Source organism: Quercus robur, chromosome 2 (assembly GCF_932294415.1).
Source record: "Quercus robur chromosome 2, dhQueRobu3.1, whole genome shotgun sequence".
In the NCBI taxonomy this organism is placed as follows: Eukaryota; Viridiplantae; Streptophyta; class Magnoliopsida; order Fagales; family Fagaceae; genus Quercus; species Quercus robur.
The window spans coordinates 93,613,194-93,633,118 of NC_065535.1; the positions used below are offsets into that span (position 1 = coordinate 93,613,194).

General features: G+C 33.4%; 1 pseudogene; it reads right to left on the bottom strand.

Moving 5' to 3' along the window:
- Positions 1–640: 640 nt before the first annotated feature.
- Positions 641–19,676, bottom strand: LOC126705579 (endochitinase-like; annotated as a pseudogene).
- Between the last annotated feature and the right edge of the window lie 249 nt (positions 19,677–19,925).

Genomic DNA, 19,925 nt, shown 5'->3' on the forward strand with positions numbered 1-19,925 from the left:
GTTCAAAATAAAGGTTGAAAGTAGATATAAAAAAATTAATAAATATACAACTTCTATAGATGAACTTATATCTTTGAAGACCCACAATATCAAACCTTCCCCAATCCACAAGCTGCCAAAAATCCATAGTAAATGAGAACGATCACACTTTGATGAAAATGGAAAATGGAAACCATCCGCTGCTGACACTTCGAACTGCAAAAAAATATTTCATGCGACTTCTTATTTAATCTTACCATAGAGTAATGGTATAATGATTATACTTATGAAACTATGACAATCATGTGATTATCTCTCAAATTAATAAACGACAATCATGTGAATTGGGATATACAATAATGTGCTTAAATTTGAATGTTTAGGTAATTTATGTTTTCATGGTTCTTATGATTTTCCTAAAATCTCTCTCTCTCTCTCTCTCTCTCTCTCTTTCTCAAAGTGAATAATTTAGACAACAACGTAAAATCACACACTTTGGTTAAGCTGGTTGCATTGCTTAAAAGTTCTATAATTATTCTTTTAAGTATTTGCAAGTTTAGAGATTTCTCATTGAACAAGAAAATCTCCAATGTAAATACCTATCTATTGTCTCCTTGCTGCACTCATTTAAACATTTTCTTTCCCTAGGAACAGAGCCATTTTAGCTTGAGGTAAAAAGCTTTTGATTATAGCAATCCAAGTTGTTCCCGTAGTTTACTCCCAATAGGTCACAATACCTCTTATAGAACCCTATTCTATCAACCACCCTATTATCAAAGCCATGGCCACATTCAAGGCCACCGTTGAAAATGTTGTTGATTAAACCATAGCTTGGGACTCGACTAGCTAAAGTGTCAAAAGTAGATGGTCTCCATTTTCCAATTATGACATCGTGGCTAGATGGCTTGTTTGCCTGTGCACTCATCCAAAACCATATCACTGTCTTGAATGATATGGTGTGGTCTGTGGCTACCATATTCGGATTATTTGTGACATTAGTTTGCCTGTTTGCTCGTAATTGTAGTTGCTAACAATAGTGAATGAAACAATCAAAGTCAGTGTAAAAGTTTGGAAATAGATTTATTTCATAGTTTAATAATTAAAGGACTTGTCATTTAAAATTTGAAATGACATAAGACTTTGTACACTATTATATTCAAAAATTAAATAAAATTTCAGATTCCTTTTTACTTAAAATGGAGAGGGATTAAAAAGCTCTTTCTGGTCCTCTTCATCTGTATACAGTATTAAGTCATTTAATAACACATTATATGTTATTAAATTCAAAAAACAAATAAAGTTCTAACACATTATAGTATAATTTCAAAGACTTACTGTGTGAGTTGGATAGGTCCTCTGTCATAATATTGCTTGCCAAGAGGGCATTGAGAATCTTTTGGAGTACCACTACAAGAAAATGTATTTTTAGTGACGAAAAAATTCGTCACTAAAAGTCCTGTTTTTCGTCACTAAGAACCTTTAGTGACGAAATTGGACTTTTAGTGATGAAATTCGTTTCGTCGCTGTAGCCCCGTCACTAAAAGTCCGATTTATTTTTTTTTAAAAACTTTTAGCGACGAAAACGTTTCATCGCTAAATGTTTTCCTCGCTAAAAACAGTATTTAGTGACGAAAATATTTCGTCACTAAAACCATTTCAGTTTATTAAATCATATTTAGTGACGAATTTTTTCGTCACTAAATGTACCCGAAAATAATTTTAGTGACGAAATATTTCGTCACTAAAACTATTTTTAAGAAAATTCAGACACATATAGTGACGAAAATTTTCGTCACTAAACCATTTCTTACAAAATTCCGCTGCATTTAGTGACGAAATATTTCGTCACTAAAAAAATTTTTTGTTGCCATATTTGTGACGAAAAAATTCGTCACTAAAAATTATTTTCTGTTTTTATTATTTTCATAGCATTGATATTAACCTGTAGCCTGTCATTACATTATTAAAACCTCACATTTGATTAACACATTTATTTCAACAACACATTTATAAAAAATCGATCCATACATTCTACAAGTTAAAATTAAAATAAGTATCCAATTCAAACTCCTTCCATACAATAATTGTTTGCAACACATACAATAATTGTTTGCAACACATAAAATAACTTAAGATGTTTTATAACAATACAAAAAATGTGGCATAATATAATTAGAACCAACGGAAGATGTCCTCATATGTCTTCAAATAATGCCTAAAGGAAATCCCCTAAAGCCACCAATAAGAAATATGCACAAATATAAATCTTTAGTTAAATATAACTCTTTAGTCATATAATTCTACACAGTGCCAACAGAAATTTCACTTCTATATCTTTAGTATCATAAACTAAAGACTGAATAACCTATTATGTGACAAATATTAGTTTCAAATGATACATAAAAAATGAAGTGCTTTAACTTAAAGATAAAGTACTAACCAATAAGTGATTTAGCTTGAAGATGAACCACCTCCATAGGTAAAAACGTCATCATAACCCTTGCTCCTCAAAAAATTAAGAATATTCTTTTGGACCTCATCTTGCTTAGCTCGCACCTCTTGCTCCTTAGCTCGCCCCTCTTCGTCCCTAGCTCTTGCCTCTTTGAGCTCAATTATCTCACTTTCTAACCGATGAATATACTCGACTAAGGAACTAGATGAGGTAGTGGTTACTAGAGAAGAGGAAGGTCTCATGCCAAGTCCTTTTACAATACCAGATTTCTTTTTAAAAACCAAGTTTGAGATCTCCTCTTGTGTAAGGGGAATTGCATTAGGATCTTGACAATGATCCTCTTGCACTTTGAGAATAGTTTCCTACCATTTGAAAGAGAAAAAAACAAGCAATCACAACATTAATAATACATATGCTATAGCTTTACAAACATGATAAAGATGGAATAATAGGGATGGAATGATACACATACATATGTCGCTTCATCCTCATGGTGTATCCACTTATTTGTATTTGGATTGAAATGAACATCTTTGTAGATTTTTGCCAATTCAGGAACTTGATCGTCATTATTATTTGTCTAATTAATTAACATTCGAGTGTTAGTTATTTATAGTTAATTAATCACAACATGTAATACACTAAGGTTTAAGAAAATGAAAAAACACACACCTCCTCATCAACCCTAACAGCAAGTGCCTTTGTCCCGCATCTATGTTTGCCTGTAGTTTTGCTCCTATTTTCAGAGTTAATTCTTGATTTTTCCTAATAAATAACATTCAAGATATTTATTAGATCATGAATAAAACAGTATACATTTACTTCATTTAAGTATTAATCTAATCATTTGACAATATAATATAGTAAATATTAGATAATAATAATATACGCATAAATAATTTACCAGCCAGTCCTTATTGGTTCATCTCCCTTCAATGAGTCCAATCCACTGCTCAAGTGTGGCATTCTTTGGTGGGTGGCTTTTTGCATAGTCAGCACCATGAGATTGTACGAGCTTTTTATAAGTCTGATACAACTTGTTAGAGCCGCTATTCAATAATCTTCCACATTTTGTATTTATTGTTTTCGTTACCAAGTTGGAATCTCCTTCTAGCTCAAACTGATCCTGCAAATTGAAGTATATGTGTATTATAAAAATATTATTATATGTATTTAATATGCTTAGTGACAACAAAAATGAGTTAGACGTTATTAATATAAATTTACCGCGATACTTTGAATCACCACATCTCTAGTAGCAGCATCAACACTTTTCCAATTTTTTACGTTGTAATTGGACAAATTACTTCGCAATTGTACGCCAATTTGATTGACAAGCTTGCACGCATTCTTCCCAACAGGAGCATCATACTCTGCCGCTATATGTACTGACAGTTTACCACTTTTTTCAACAAGTGCCCGTACTGCTATACCACGTGTTATTCCACGGGTATTTTTGCTAGTAGATCCTATTTAAAAATTATCGATCTTATAAAATTATACATTCTATGTACATTAAGTATAATCTCAATAGTAACGACAATGTGCAGTTGTAATTAAGTATGTTTTATGTAATTACCAGTCGTGCTAGTTAATGCGTCGGTAGCCTCCACACTAGAAGAACTTTGGGCGAGAGGATTTGCTTCAAGAGGTGTTTCCGTAGATTGGACCACCGAGATAGATGCCTCACCTCGCGAGCGTATAAGTCGTCCTGGTGCCATATGTAACTAACAAACATACATATAATGAAACAACAAAGTTATTACAAATAATAGAATGACAAAGTTATTATCTATTGTACCCTATAGAACATCTATTGTACCTTATGGATTAAAGAGTTAGATGACTCAACATCATTCTCATTGTCACCAATAGGTGGTACATAATCATCATCTACCACAACACTAGCTCTACTTCTTTTCCTTTTTGCACAATTGGACTAAGTGGAATCCTTTAGAGAAGTTGAGATGTGCTTCAATCTCAAAGCATCAATTATCTCTTGGTTTTACCTCATTTTATCTAATCTTGCCATCTCATGCCTCGGTATATTATGAGTGTATTTGGCCTTTTTGGGCATTTTTTGAAACTATGTATTGACATGAAAGATAAGTACAATTGCTACTAACTTAACGTTATAGTCTACATCATTATTCATATCAAGCAATTCACAAGTACAAAATTTGAACACAATTGTTGCTAACTCAACACAACAAATGACCACATTAATATTCATATCAAGTTTAAGATAAGCACAAAACATCTCAATAACAATTGCAACGTAGACAAGCATAAAACTTTAAGACAAGCATAAAACTTTAAGACAAGCACATAACATTTAAGACAATTGTTATGAACTCTACATATCATAATTCATATCAAGATCAACATCAGATATGTCATGCTCTTCAATTTGATTAGCATCTCTTGAAGTTTCACCTTCAAGAACAACCTCAATTTCAACATCACCCATACAATACTCAATAATATTGTCTTCAACATTGATAGGAACAATATCAACAATTGCTTCTTGTTGGAATGCGTCACTATTTTCTGTATTATCATTGGATTCTCCGCCCCCAACTTCTGGGACATCAAACACTCCTCTATGTTGGATGCATTGCACAATTTTCCAAGGGTCACGCAATTTTGTATCTTGAAGGTAGAAAACTTGTTTCGCTTGACTATGAAGTATAAAAGGGTCATTTTGATACCATCGACTTGTAATATCAATGCTTGTGCAGTGTGCATCGGTTCGTATCGTTCTCCTTCGACCATTGGTACTAGTATTGTACCATTCACACTGAAACAAAACAACTTTATGGCGAAACATATACTCTAATTCCCAAATTTTGCACACATGACCATAGAAGTCGTGCATTTCTTCCTCATGGTCTCCTTCGGTACATACATCACTGTTTTGGGTAACACGACGATTGTCTAGGTCCCTTGTATGGAACTTTACACCATTAACCATACAAACTGTGTACTCCTTTACATACAGCTTAGGACCATTTGCTAATGACCATAACTATTTAGTAGCTTCTGATGACTCGTTAACTTTCAATCTATTCATCTATAATGACATACAACAAATGATATTAATTAGTAATAAGCAATGACGAATAAATTTAAATGTTTAAATTTTATTAGTGTGTGATTAAATTTCAAATGTCTTACACGTTCTCTGAACCACTTGGAAAACTCTTGTCGTTGGATTTGAGTTATGACTTCTCTAGTAGGATTATACAATGTGCTTTTGTGTTCGCTGTTAAAAATAAGGTGATTTATTTTCAGCTAAGCATTGCAGATAATATTCAAAACTTGATTAAACAATATATGCATATGAAATCACATACTTGAAATAAGGCTCTAACTCAGGACTATTGTACAACAAGTACCAATGAGTAGTATCAAGCAATGCACGAGACAAGTCGCCATCATTTCGCCTACCACTTGTAGGTCGGGCAGTCTGTGAAAAAACTATCAATCCTTCACTAGATTCACTAAAATCTTCATTTCTTTCTCTTCGGTTATGCACAATTTCGATCTCATCAATATAAAAGACCAGTTGTTAATACATTCCTTAAGAATGTAAGCCTCTGTAATTGAACCTTTTGGTCGAGCTTGGTTGGAAACGTATCTTTTCAATTTTCCAAGGTACCTATGAGGAAAAAATACGTACAAAATGTGATTTTATACCACGTGAAAAATATGCAATTGATGAATGCATCAAAGGATCTAATTACCTTTCAATTGGATACATCCACCGATATTGTACTGGGCCTCCTAGAATTGCTTCTCGAGGCAAGTGAACAGCAAGGTGGACCATAACATCAAAGAATGCTGGAGGCAAAAACCTCTCAAGCTTGCATAGTATAAGAACTATACGTTCTTCTAGTTTCTCCAATTCACTCCGCTTTAGGGTCCTTGAGCATAAGTTTTGGAAGAAGTTGCCCAACTCAAACAACACAATACTAATGTCTTTATCTGCAAACCCTCGTAACCCAATTGGAAGAATTCGTTGTAGTAGCACATGATAGTCGTGGCTTTTCAAATCAGATAATCTACCATTTTTTGCATTCACTGACCTTGATATGTTGGCTGCATAGCCATCCGAATACTTGACTGATTTCAAAAAGTCATAAAAACCATCTCTTTCATTGGGGGCTTAATGAAAAGAAAGCCCGAGGCTTGTCATATGATCCATCAGGACGTTGTTTCAAATACAACGTGTGCCTGAAGTTCATATTTTGCAAGTCTATCTGTGCCTTGTCAGTGTCCTTGTTTTTCCCCTCAATGCCAAACAAAGTACCATAAGTACTTTCACTAATGTTCTTCTCCACATGCATGACATCAATGTTGTGCTTAAGTTTCTTATTTTTCCAATATGGAAGCTTGTACAAAATACTTACCTTTGACCAATTTGGCTCCCCAATGAGTTGTCTCTTCTTGTTACTTGGATGTTTTCCTAAAATTATATTTGGCATTCTATCTAGCTGCTCTTGTATCTTTCTCACTTGTAACTCTAAAGATCTCTTCCGTTTCTCTGGTAAACCATTATGCAACCGACTATGTCTCCAACGATGTTCCATAGGTAAATAAGCTCGATGGTTAATGAATCTAATTTTACTTTCCAAAGCTTCTGAATATGGTTGATTGTTGCAAGTGTAACAAGAATGATAACCCTTTGTCCTCCACCTGGACACGTTACCAAATCCAGGATAGTCATGTATTGTCCACAACAAAGTTGCACGCATCTGAAAATGCTCTTTACTATAAGCATCATAAGTTTCTACACCTTTTTCCCACAACTCCTTCAACTCATCAACCAATGATTTCAAGTAAATATCAATCTCATTCCCCGATTGATGGGGACCGGGAATAAGTAAGGACAACATAAAATATGGCTCCTTCATAACCAACCAAGGCGGTAAATTATAAGGGATAAGTATGACAGGCCACATATTATAGTTATTGTTCATATTCCCAAAAGAATTAAATCCATCTGTAGCCAACCCTAACCTTACATTGCGAGGTTCGAGGGCAAAATCAGGATGTTGCAAATCAAATTCCTTCCACTACTCACTATCAACCGGATGCCTCATTATCCCATCGTCCACACGTTTGTCTATATACCATCTCATGTCCTTAGCTCTTTGGTCTGACATGTACAATCTCCTCAGTCTCGGTGTCAACGAAAAGTAACACAATACTTTATGAGGAATTTTCTTACCTTGGATACGTGTATCTTTGTACCTAGGCACCTCACACACCGGACATTTATCAAGGTTTTCATTTTCTTTCCAAAATAGTGCACAATCATTTTTGCATGCATCTATATGCTCGTATGACATGCCCAAGTCACGTAATATCTTCTTTGCTTCATAAGTTGACCTTGGAACCAAGTTACCTTTCGGTAAAACCTTTGTCAGCAATTCTAGCATCATATCAAGTCCCTTATTACTCAAGTTGGTCATTACTTTTACATTCAACATCTCAATAACAAACTTCAAGATACTATAATCAGTGCAACCCGGATACAACTCACGTTTTGCATCTTCCTCAAGTTTGTCAAAATGACGCACCTCCTCATCTTCGGTTGCATTTCTTGGTTCCCCTTTAATTTGGTCACCTACCAAGGCATCGATGTCATCCATATGATCACTATCCGACATTTCATTATCATGAATGTTCTCATTCAATACACGAGGTTCTCCATGATTATACCAATTAATGTAAGATTGCATAATTCCACGATGAAGCAAATGGATGACGGCGACACTTTGAGGACGACGCTTCGACGGCGACGCTTCAACGGCGAATGGGTTTCTCTTTTTTTGTTTGGGTTTCAACGCTTCAATGGTTTCTGGGTGAATGTTTTTTTTTTTTTTTTTTGGATGAGTGGGTGAATGTAATATTCTTTTTGTTTGGGAGTATTTATAGTGGTATTTAGCGACGAAATGTTTTCGTCACTAAAGACCACTTCTAGTGAGGAATTTATGTTTCGTCACAAAAGGTCCAGAATTTCTTACACTTTTAGCGACGAATTTTATTTTCGTCACTAAAGAAACCATATTTTGTCAAGATTTTTAGCGACGAAATTCAAATTTCATCTCTGTAGCATACTTTTAGTGACGAATTGATATTTCGTCACTAAAAATATATAAGTGCAATACTATTATTATTTTTAGTGACGAATATTTTTCGTCGCTAATTCTTCCTTTTAGCGACGAAAGGAGTTTCGTCACTAATACTAACTACAACAATACCTACAGTGACGAAATATTTCATCACTAAAATTTTCAACTTTTAGTGACGAAATATTTCGTCGCTATAGATTAATTACACTCGCGCCGAAATTTCCCTCCACTGGCGCCCATTTTTTAGATCTCAATAGCGACAAAATTTATTTTTCGTTGCTAAATGTTATAATTTTTTTCACTATTAGTGACAAAATTCATATTTCGTCACTAAAGCTGTATTTTTAGCGACGAAAAATATTTCCTCACTAATTTTCGTCACTAAAAATACATTTTGTTGTAGTGTACAATAGGTTTGTTTGTGTTTTTCTATAATAAAGCAGTATCCCGACGCATATGGGCCACTGGGCTTGATTTGCCCACCCTCCTAGAAAAATAATAATCATCTTTTGCAATAAAAATCAAGGTAACCCAACAAATTAAGAAGGGAGTTAAAGATATTGGTTTAGGAATTAGGAATTATTTTAAAAAAATTTTATGGGCAAAAAAAAAAAAAAATTGTGAACTATTTTAAGAAACCTTTCATGGGAAAAAAAATTAATTGTTTTGACAGCTTTTTGTATTTTTCATGAAAGTAGTATCAAAATTTTTCTAAACTTTTCTAAAATGATTTAACAAATATCTCATATATGCTTGCAAATTTTTCTTTCGGTGTACACATTCGAACTACCGTCATCATGTCTTTATTCTTTACCCAAAAGGGGTTAGACATCTTGGATGAACTCAACCATCTTCTTGGATGCATAGACCATTCGTTTCAATCCAAAGCATGTAAAGTTATAAATGCATACAAATTCTTTGAATTCTAGTCCTACATTTCCCATGACTTTTTAAATCCATCCGTATTAATTCAAAGCATGTAAAGTCATAAATGTATACAAATTCTTTGACTTTTATTAATACATTGAAATAAATGCATTTGCCATTACATAATAGTTTGATATAAATGCTAAATTTAGATGAAGTGGAAGCCTAAATGAGAAGAATGTCATTCAATGTGCTACTTGGCAAAACTTCATGCTTTTCCACATAAGATCTCAACTATATATTGATGTGGAACAAATAATATTTGTCCAATTCATTGAATTCGACTCTTGAAATTCCGCATTGAAGTTAGACTTATGCAAAAAATTGAAAAGTTTTTTTGATTCCTACCTATCCCATGACTTTTTAGATCTATCTGTATCAATTCAAAGCATGTAAAGTTATAAATGTATACAAATTCTTTGAATTTTATTCCTACATTTCCCATGACTTTTTAAATCCATCCATATCAATTCAAAGCATGTAAAGTTATAAATGTATACAAATTTTTTGAATTTTATTAATACATTGGAATAAATGCATTTGCTATTACTTAATAGTTTGACATAAATGCTAAATTTAGATGAGGTGGAAACTTCAATGAAAATGGTGTCATACAATGTGCTACTTGGCAGAATCTCATGTTTTCCCACATAAGGTCTCTACTTTTATATATATATTGATTGATGTGGAACAAATAATATTTATCCAATTCATTGAATTTGACTCTTGCAATTTTGCATTGAAGTTAGTCTTATAAAGAAAATTGAAAAGTTTTTTTGACTCCTACCTTTCCCATGACTTTTTAGATCCATCCGTTTCAATTCAAAGCATATAAAGTTATAAATGTATACAAATTTTTTGAATTTTATTCCTACATTTCCCATGATTTTTTAAATCCATCCTTATCAATTCAAAGCATGTAAAGTTAAAAATGTATACAGATACTTTGAATTTAATTAATACATTTGCCATTACATAATAGTTTGACATAAACGCTAAATTTAGATGAGGTAGAAGCCTAAATTTAGATGAGGTAGAAGCCTAAATGAGAAGGACGTCATACAATGTGCCACTTGGCAAAACCTCGTGCTTTCTCACATGAGATTTCTACTTTTATATATATATTGAATTGATTGGTAATTTAACATGATATGAAAGCTAAAGATTTTGAATTTGTTCACTGTGTCTTGGATTCAATCTCTATCATCTTCACTCTATCTCCCATTTAAAATCTCATGTATTAATTGGACCTCATCTATTATCTTAATTCTCAAGTATTGGATGGATTTCACCTATTATAAGGAACCAAATTTGAGTCACACTTACATGTAGGGGTGTGTAGAAAACCCACCAACTCACCAAACCCGACCTGACCCAACCCGACCTGCTGGGTTGGGTCGGTTTTTAAGGCTTGGTGGGTTGGGTTGGGTTGGGTTATAAAAAATTTTTTATAACGGATCGAGTTGGATTTGGGTCATAAAATTACAAACCCGCCAAACCTAACCCGACCCACCCATATTTAATATATATTTAAAATATATTATATATTTAATATTTTTTTTAAATCAGCTGTAGGGCACTTATATATATATATATATATATATAATTAAAAAAAAAACTAACTATAGAGCAGCACTTCCTCGATTTCTCCTACTAATACTAATATAATATATATATATATATATAAATATATTATATAATAAATATTTTTTTTAAAATAACTAGTTATTCTTATCCTATATAAAAGCCAATTAGTTTACACAAACCCTAATAAATTACTATTGTTATTTAGTCATTAGTGTTGTTTGCCTTTAAGGAGTTACATTGATACTAATCTTTGGATTTTTTTAATATATTAATATTAATATTTTTTTCTACTCAATTTAATAATAATAATAATAATAATAAAATTTGTCAAATCCATGGATTTAACCCGACTCATGTAAGCTGGACTTATGTGATTGATTGGATTGGGTTGAATTTTTTTAACCTACTATGATAGATTGGGTCAAAAAATTCTCTTAATCCAACCCATACATATTCTTACTTACATGGAAAGTGATGTTATAAGTGCGTAGTTAAATAGTTAAATTTCCGTATTCCAAAAACTTTAAACGTTCAAAATCAATAATTTAATAATAAAAAATCCGATCTGGTCATAAAAAATTGATCTAGGACCCTGACATACGGAGATGACTTGACTGGAGGTACGGAGATGGCTTGACTTGAGGTGATCAGATTAGAGAAAGTAGAACGCGCATGGAATTGGTCTAGTCAACTGCTTTATTGTAAACTTGCCATTACATGAAGTCGTGCATGTGCGCTGTGATATTAAATACAAAAGACTTTGATCTGAGAGATCTCACATTCACTTCCATGATTACCACCTATCAGTGCTAAACAAAATTCTAAGAAGAGATTATGTGTTCATCACTTATTCTATTCATGGTCATGCGCCTTCTTGCTTTATTGCCATTGTTTTATCTTATATTTGCTGGCTCTTTTTCATTTGTGCAGCCATTGTGTCATGATGACGAGAGTTTTGCCTTGTTGCAATTCAAAGAAAGCTTTATTATCAATCAGTCGGCATCTCATGCTCCTTCTGCTTATCCCAAGGTTTCGTTGTGGAGGCTCGAAAATGGCGATTGCTGCACGTGGGATGGTGTTCGGTGCAATGAGAACACCGGTTATGTGATCAGCCTTGACCTCAATAGCAGTTGTCTTTATGGTTCTATCGATTCCAATGCCAATCTCTTTCGGCTTCTTCACCTCCAGAGGCTCAACCTTGCCGACAATCACTTCAATCACTCTCAAATCCCTCTTGGTCTTTGGCAGCTTTCAAAGCTAACATATCTAAACCTCTCAGAATCTGCATTTTCCGGTCAAATTCCATCAGCTCTTTTACAGCTTTCTGAGTTGGTTTCGCTTGATCTCTCAAGTAATCCATTGAGTCTCCAAAGCCCTGGCTTAAGAGGTTTGGTTGAGAAGTTAACAAACCTGGAACAACTTCATCTTGTTGGGGTTAATATAACTTCAACAGTGCCTAATAGCTCTGCCAACCTAACTTCCTTAACATCTCTTCTTCTTGAAGATTGTGGCTTGCACGGTGAGTTCCCCAGTGGAATTTTTCAACTATCCAATCTTCGATTACTAGATTTGGGGTCCAATCCAGATCTTTCAGGGCGTATTCCAGAATTCAATAGAAGCTTCCCACTTGAATATTTAAGTGTTAAAAGCACAAGTTTTTCTGGTGAGCTACCTAATTCAATTGATAACCTCAAGTCATTATCTACTTTTGATGTTGGTTTCTGCCATTTCTCTGGATCAATGCCTCCTTCACTAGGTAACCTTACTGAGCTCATTGAGTTACATCTTACATTTAACAATTTCAAACCTTGGACTTTGTCCTGGCTTCATAAGCAAACCAAGCTGATTATTTTGGACATAGCAAAGACCAACTTGTATGGCAACATTCCATTTTCTCTTGTAAACCTGACCCAAGTTAGATTTTTACAACTTTGGTCAAATAAATTAACTGGTCCTTTCCCATCTTGGCTAGCAAATCTCACCCATTTAACTGATCTAGCACTTGGGGCTAATGAATTGCATGGTCCAATTCCAACTTCGATTTCCGATCTTGTGAATCTTCAAAGCCTTACTTTACATTCAAATCATTTGAGTGGCACAGTGGAATTTGACTTATTTTACAACCTCAAAAACCTAACCGACCTTGAATTATCCATAAACAATCTTTCATTGCTTGTCAGGCCTAATACTACTACTCCTCGTGAAAAATTTAAGGTATTAGGACTGAGTTTTTGTGGCCTAAGTGATTTCCCAAATTTCTTACGAAGCGAAGATGAATTGGAATATTTGGTACTCTCTCAAAAAAAAATTCATGGCCAAATACCAAAGTGGATGTGGAGCTTGAGTAAAGACACTCTCCAGTGTTTAGAGATGTCTAACAATTTCCTCACAGGTTTTGAACAAGCTTCAGATTTTCCACCTTGGACTAATCTATGAGTTTTGGACCTTAGCCGAAACGAGCTGCAAGGATCACTTCCAGTCCCACCACCTTCCATCTACGTTTACTACATCGCTAAAAACATGTTTAGTGGAGAGATCTCACCAATGATCTGTAATTTGAGTCTTCTTTCTATCCTCGAAATGTCATACAACAATTTGAGTGGCTTCCTACCAGGATGTTTGGGCAACTTGAATGACCTTTTGATTCTTAGTCTACAAGGGAACAACTTTCATGGTAGCATTCCACAAATGTTCATGAGAGGCAGCAAATTGAGGATGATCAATTTAAACCAAAATCATTTACTAGGACCTATGCCAAGGTCACTACTTAATTGTACCAAGCTGGAATTCTTGATCTTGGAAAAAATTATATAAATGATACTTTTCCATCTTGGTTGGGCATTCTTCCAGAACTAAGGGTTCTCATATTGCGGTCTAATGGATTTCATGGTGTTATTGGAGAACCTCTAAGCAATTTTGAATTCCCAAAGTTAGAAATTCTTGACTTTTCTAATAATAGTTTCAAAGGTAAGTTGCCATCTAAATACTTTCAAAATTGGCAAGCCATGCGAATCATTGATGTAGATCGCTTAAAGTATATGCATGCAATTCCAGGCTTCCAAATACCAGGAAGGATATGGTCAGCTCGATATGATTACCAAATGAGTTTGACAAACAAAGGAATAGAAACAAAATATTGGAAAATCCAAGATTTCTTGGTGGCCATTGATCTCTCAAGCAATAGGTTTGACGGAGAAATTCCAGAAGTTGTAGGGAATCTAAAAGGACTTCATATGCTCAACTTTTCCAACAATGTTCTTGTAGGTTCTATCCCATCCTCTTTGGCGAACCTTACAAACTTGGAATTACTAGACCTTTCTCTAAACAAGCTGTCAGGAGAGATTCCTTCGCAACTAGCAAAGCTCAACTTCCTTGCATTCTTGAATGTGTCTCATAATCGTCTGACAAGACGCATACCACAAGGAAAACAGATTGTGACATTTGAAAGCAGTTCATTCGATGAAAATGCAGGATTGTGTGGAAGTCCATCGTCAAAAAAATGCGGTCATGTTGGAAACTCATCACTTCCACCTTCAACTTTTGAAGAGAAGCAAAGCTCAATGTCTTCAATTGAGTTTGGTTGGAAAGTAGTTGTGGTGGGTTATGGATGTGGATTGATAGTTGGAGTCCTTATTGGGCAAATTGTGATCTCAAGGAAGATTGATTGGTTTATCAATACTTTTGCAATAGATCAACCAACGCGAAGACTGGTGAATTGGAAGGGACGTCGAAATTACATTCAGTTTAGTAAGATATTTCTCTAAGAAATAAACAAATCCTACAAATGTTACTTGCATTGATATTAATATTGATATTGATGATATAATTCTATTTCTTTCCTCAAAAACAAATATATATTGATGATATTATTGCACTTGATAGCGTCGGTTGGCTACGCCAAATTCAATGTGACAATTTTTTTTTTTTTTCCTTATTTTTTGGTGACCTTGATCAAGACGCGGCCTAAGAACCCGTCTATGGCCCCGCTTAAAAAACGCGGCCTAAGAACCCATCTATGGCCCCATTTTTATGAAACGCGGCTTCAGTCTATCTTGGGCCGCGTTTTTTATAGCCACGGCTTAAAAAACGTGGCCCAAGGCCCCCGCGTTTTGTAGTGTGACTTTGTCTCAAGGTAGTCTTTTCCATCGAGTTTCTAGTCCAAAAGTTCAATCAAAAGAACTTGATCTTTATTAACAGTATATGCTACGGTTTAAGGTTTGAACGGTTTTAAGACTTCATGATGAATTGACATGTGTGGCCAATTGGATCTAGGTATATTATGGCCATGTGCAACATTAATGAAACCAAGGTCTGAATTTTTTTGAGTTATATATAAAAGAATTCTCCTCTTTAGATTGAACTATGATTCAGAAATACTCTTAAGTCTTATGTTTAACCATGACAAAACTTGAGAGTAACCCAGTAAAAATATGTTTCCAACTCTACTTAAAATGCCTACAAAATAGGACATTCTCCTACTAATCCATGTCTTCAAAACAAACTTATCCAAAAAAAAAAAAAAAAAAACTTCTCAATCCACTTGTATAATTCCTTCAAGACCATGTTCTAACTTATTCCTTTTTTTTTTTACTTTATCAAGACTCACCAATTTCTTTTATTTAATTTTTAGGTTATGTCATAATTTAAAATTTGAGATAAATGGAAAATCATGACACTAGACCCAAAAAAAAAAAAAAAAAAAAAACATCATCAGATCTGCAAGGGATCATAGGAAAGTGTGTCGTGATAAGTATAAGAGTAAATTTATATAAGTATCATTTTTCATACTTTCATTTTTCTTCTCACGCAAATAAAGAAATTTATATTTGTTTTTCATCATTCCACTTTTTCCATCATTCCAACTAAACACACATAAAGAAAAAAACTAAAATTTTTGCTATCCTCACACTCTTCTATCCTTACAACATATCCAGCCTTCTACTTTTCAATCATTTTAAGTTCTAACTGAACTTAGCCTAAATGACATAATACCATCTACGCTTTTAGATTTATACTAATATTTAATTTGTGCTATAAAATTTATCCATGTCAAATAATTAATTTGATATTTCTCTGCTGCTCTGCATCCATAAACATAGTGCATCAATAAGACAAGCAACCCATATTGACTTTGAACTATTTAACGAATTGTCAAGAAAAAAAAGGGGACAAAACAAAACAACACCATGCGTACGTATAGAGTAGAGACTTGAATCTCATCTATTCAACGAAAGCCATGACATGCTCTCTCACTCACAAAGGAAAAAAAAAAATTTAAGTCCTACACGTTTGAGCTTAGCTTTCTTGCGAGGAAGTATCTCGGCAGAAGTTCTTGAGTTACGAAACTTCATCTATATTTCAGCTTTATTATTCAACCACGAGTTGTACGTGAACTTGACCAAATCACAAAATAATAATAATAATAATTAATATTGAATATTAAATATTAAATAAAATTTGTTTAAATAGAAAGAAATGGATGTATTTAAGGATTTATGATATTTGCTTCAACATATAAAGCATGGTAAAAAAATGGAAGGAGAAAGTTTTTTTTTTTTTTTTGATACAAGATAGAATTATACTCTAGCCTAATCTAAGTGTATATGTGTGTGAAACTCCCTCCTGGAGACTTGAACCCCGGCCCTTGCCCCCCACACTTCACAAGGGTGTGCGGTGGTGGACCAAGATCATATTATTGAAAGAAAACCTTAATGGTAAAAGAATTATTCCTGATATAGATTTCCTACATAATCAAATTATTCCAAATTTTAATCCCATTTAGAATTTGGGCATCCATGTTGTCATTTGCTCCCCCAAATCTTGCACTCTATTATTAATTTTTGAACACTCATAATTATTGGATTTAATTTCTCTTATTAATGTCAAATTGTCAATCACTAAATTAGTAAAATAGCCCCAAAAAAAAGTTTCCTAATCATAGTTCGGCATTAACAATTTTCTTTTTCTTTTTTGAAATCAAGGGTAGTAATTGTATTAATGAGAAAAAGTATAAACATAACGTATACAGGAAAATTATTGAATATTTCAAGAGTACCATAAATACGTATTCCTTTATCTCACATGAATTGTGGGTCCTATGATAAATTTAATTAGTGGAACCCACAGTTACGTGAGAGAGTAGAGTATGTATTTATGATACTCCGGGAGTACTCAATAATTACCCGTGTATACAAAGGTGGGTCTGGCTTACCTCTAGTAAAAATTTAACAGGATTATCTCCTTTTGTTTTACATAGAAGCTGCCACATCACCTGCTGATAAACCTACTGTGGAGATTAAAACTTAATGCCACATTATTAAATTTCAAGCAAAAACTAACATAACTCACCCAAAAAACATAGTTGAAACATATTTGATCGAGTAGGACCAAAGTGGACTGAACAAGACTGAAGTAGACCGAATAAAACCTAATGGACCAAATAGGACTGAAGTAAACCGAATATGACCAAAGTGGACCAACTAGAACCAAATTGGATAAAATGTACTGAATAGGATGGAAAATAATATTACATCATTTAATAACACATTATATGCTATAAAATTCCAAAAAAAAAAAAAGTTCTAAGCATAAAATGAAGAACTAATTTATAATTTCAAAGACTTAATATGTGAGTTGGATAGATCCTAATATTGTTTGCTAGGAGGGAATTGAGAATCTTTTCGAGTACAATAGGTTTGTTTGTGTTTTTCTGTAATAAAGCAGTAGCCCATGCAAATGGGTCATCACTGGGTGCATTTGCCCACCCTCCTAAAAAAATAATAATCATCTTGTGCAATAAAAATCAAGGTAACCCAACAAATTAAGAAGGGAGTTAAAGATATTGGTTTAGGAAGTAGGAACTATTTTAAGAAACTTTTTATGGGTAAAAAACAATCAATTGTTTTAATGGTTTTTTATATTTTTCATAAAAGTGATATCAAAATTTTTCTAAAATGATTTATTAACAATTGTTATAAGAGTATCTGTTAACTGGACCTAATTAAGAAAATCAACAAGTGCTTATGATTATATATGTAGGTTACTCAGATTTAGTGTCCAAGACTACAAGCCCACTAAGAAGCTAAATTAGACTATATTTATACTACAATTTTGTGCCAAATATCCTTCTAATCCAACTAGAGTTCGATGCCAAGCTTTTTTAGATTTTCAATACACTCTAATTTCATATAAATTATCCTTCAAAATTATACTCAAATTTTAATTTGGATCAATTATATTTAATTTCAAATTCATCTATGTAAACTTAGCAAATATAAAAACACTTAACATGAATTTATTATTATACTTTTGTGTAATACTATGAATATGTATATATAGTCTACTACTTTCTAGGTAAAATAAAAATAGTCCCATATGTGCGTACCTAATTGGGCCGGGTTCTATTTAATTGCTCTTTTGCAGATGTAGGGGGCTAGGGGCTATAAGCTTTTTTTTTTTCTTTTTTTTAGAATCATGTAGGGGCTATACGCCTACAAGCTAGTATATATATAAATTACGAAGTTTGAGGTTTTTTTTTTTTTATTAAAAAAAAAAATTATCTCACAATATCTTGTCATTAGCCTTTGTTGTCTTACAATTTACATATCATTATTTTAACATATATTTTTTAAAATGAAGTTATATTTTATACAGATTCTATATAGATTCTCCTTCATTTACACCCTCCATAAATAAAATCTTGTCATGTCATTTTTCTTTAAATGGTAAAATAGATAATTAATATATAAACAAAATCATAATAAATAAATGCTTATTAATAGCTTCTATAATTACCAAATTTCATATTCAAAAAAATTAAATAAAATAGAAGATTATATTTTATACAACATAATTTTCTTTTTTCTTTTTTTTTGAGAAACAAACTAATTGTTAAATACATACACTGTAACAATCAATTACACTTTCTCACCAAGTTCAAAGACATTATTTAATTCAAAGTACCTAACTCTTGTAGCAGTAGAATTGAGCTTTACCATTGATACCACTCTAATTATATTTACTAATCAGTAACCACAACAAGCTGTATAAAGTGTAAACGGTTATGGAAAAAAAAATTAAGAAAAATGTTGTTTCTATGCGCTTACTGAATTAACAACTCGAATGCTACTAATTACCTGTGGTCTGATGAGAGGTTTGAGCCAAGAATGCCGCAATCTCCATTTTGGGTGTAGTAACATCACCAGTTGTACCAAAGCCATTGCAAGATCGAGCAGCAGCAATGAAAGCATTGTTAGCGTAGAATCCATTACTTTCACATCGCGATTCCGATACGTAAGCAATTGGTCAAAAAGAGAAGCACTGATGATGCTGCTAACATCGCCATAATCAGTATCCCTAGTAGCAGATGGAGGTATATCAGGTCGTTTGGGGTGTCTAGGGAGTGCACTAGGATTGCACTGGCTCTGGCAACCAAATCCACAGTACTCACTTGTATTGCAACGCCATCCAAATCCGCTTCAGCATAACCCATGTGGACATAGAGCACCCAACTTCTGTCTTCCACATTCGTATGCTGAGGTTCCAAGCAAGAATTCAGCAAAGAAAAGGAATATCAAAGAGAAGAGCTTCATTTTCTTATCTTTGAGAGTGCATACAGCAATATGATTTGTGGAAGAGAATGCTGAATTTGTAACTATGTATGTAGGATAGAAGAGTAGTGCTATGGGGCAATAGTTTCACAACAAAACCTAAGTGACAAACTGTAATAATAACTAAAAAGTAATAATATGGTAAGTTCAGATTAAAATCAATAACAATTTGTTATTTATGTCATGAAAGCACTACTCATATAAGATGTGTTATGAACTTCCTTGGTAGGA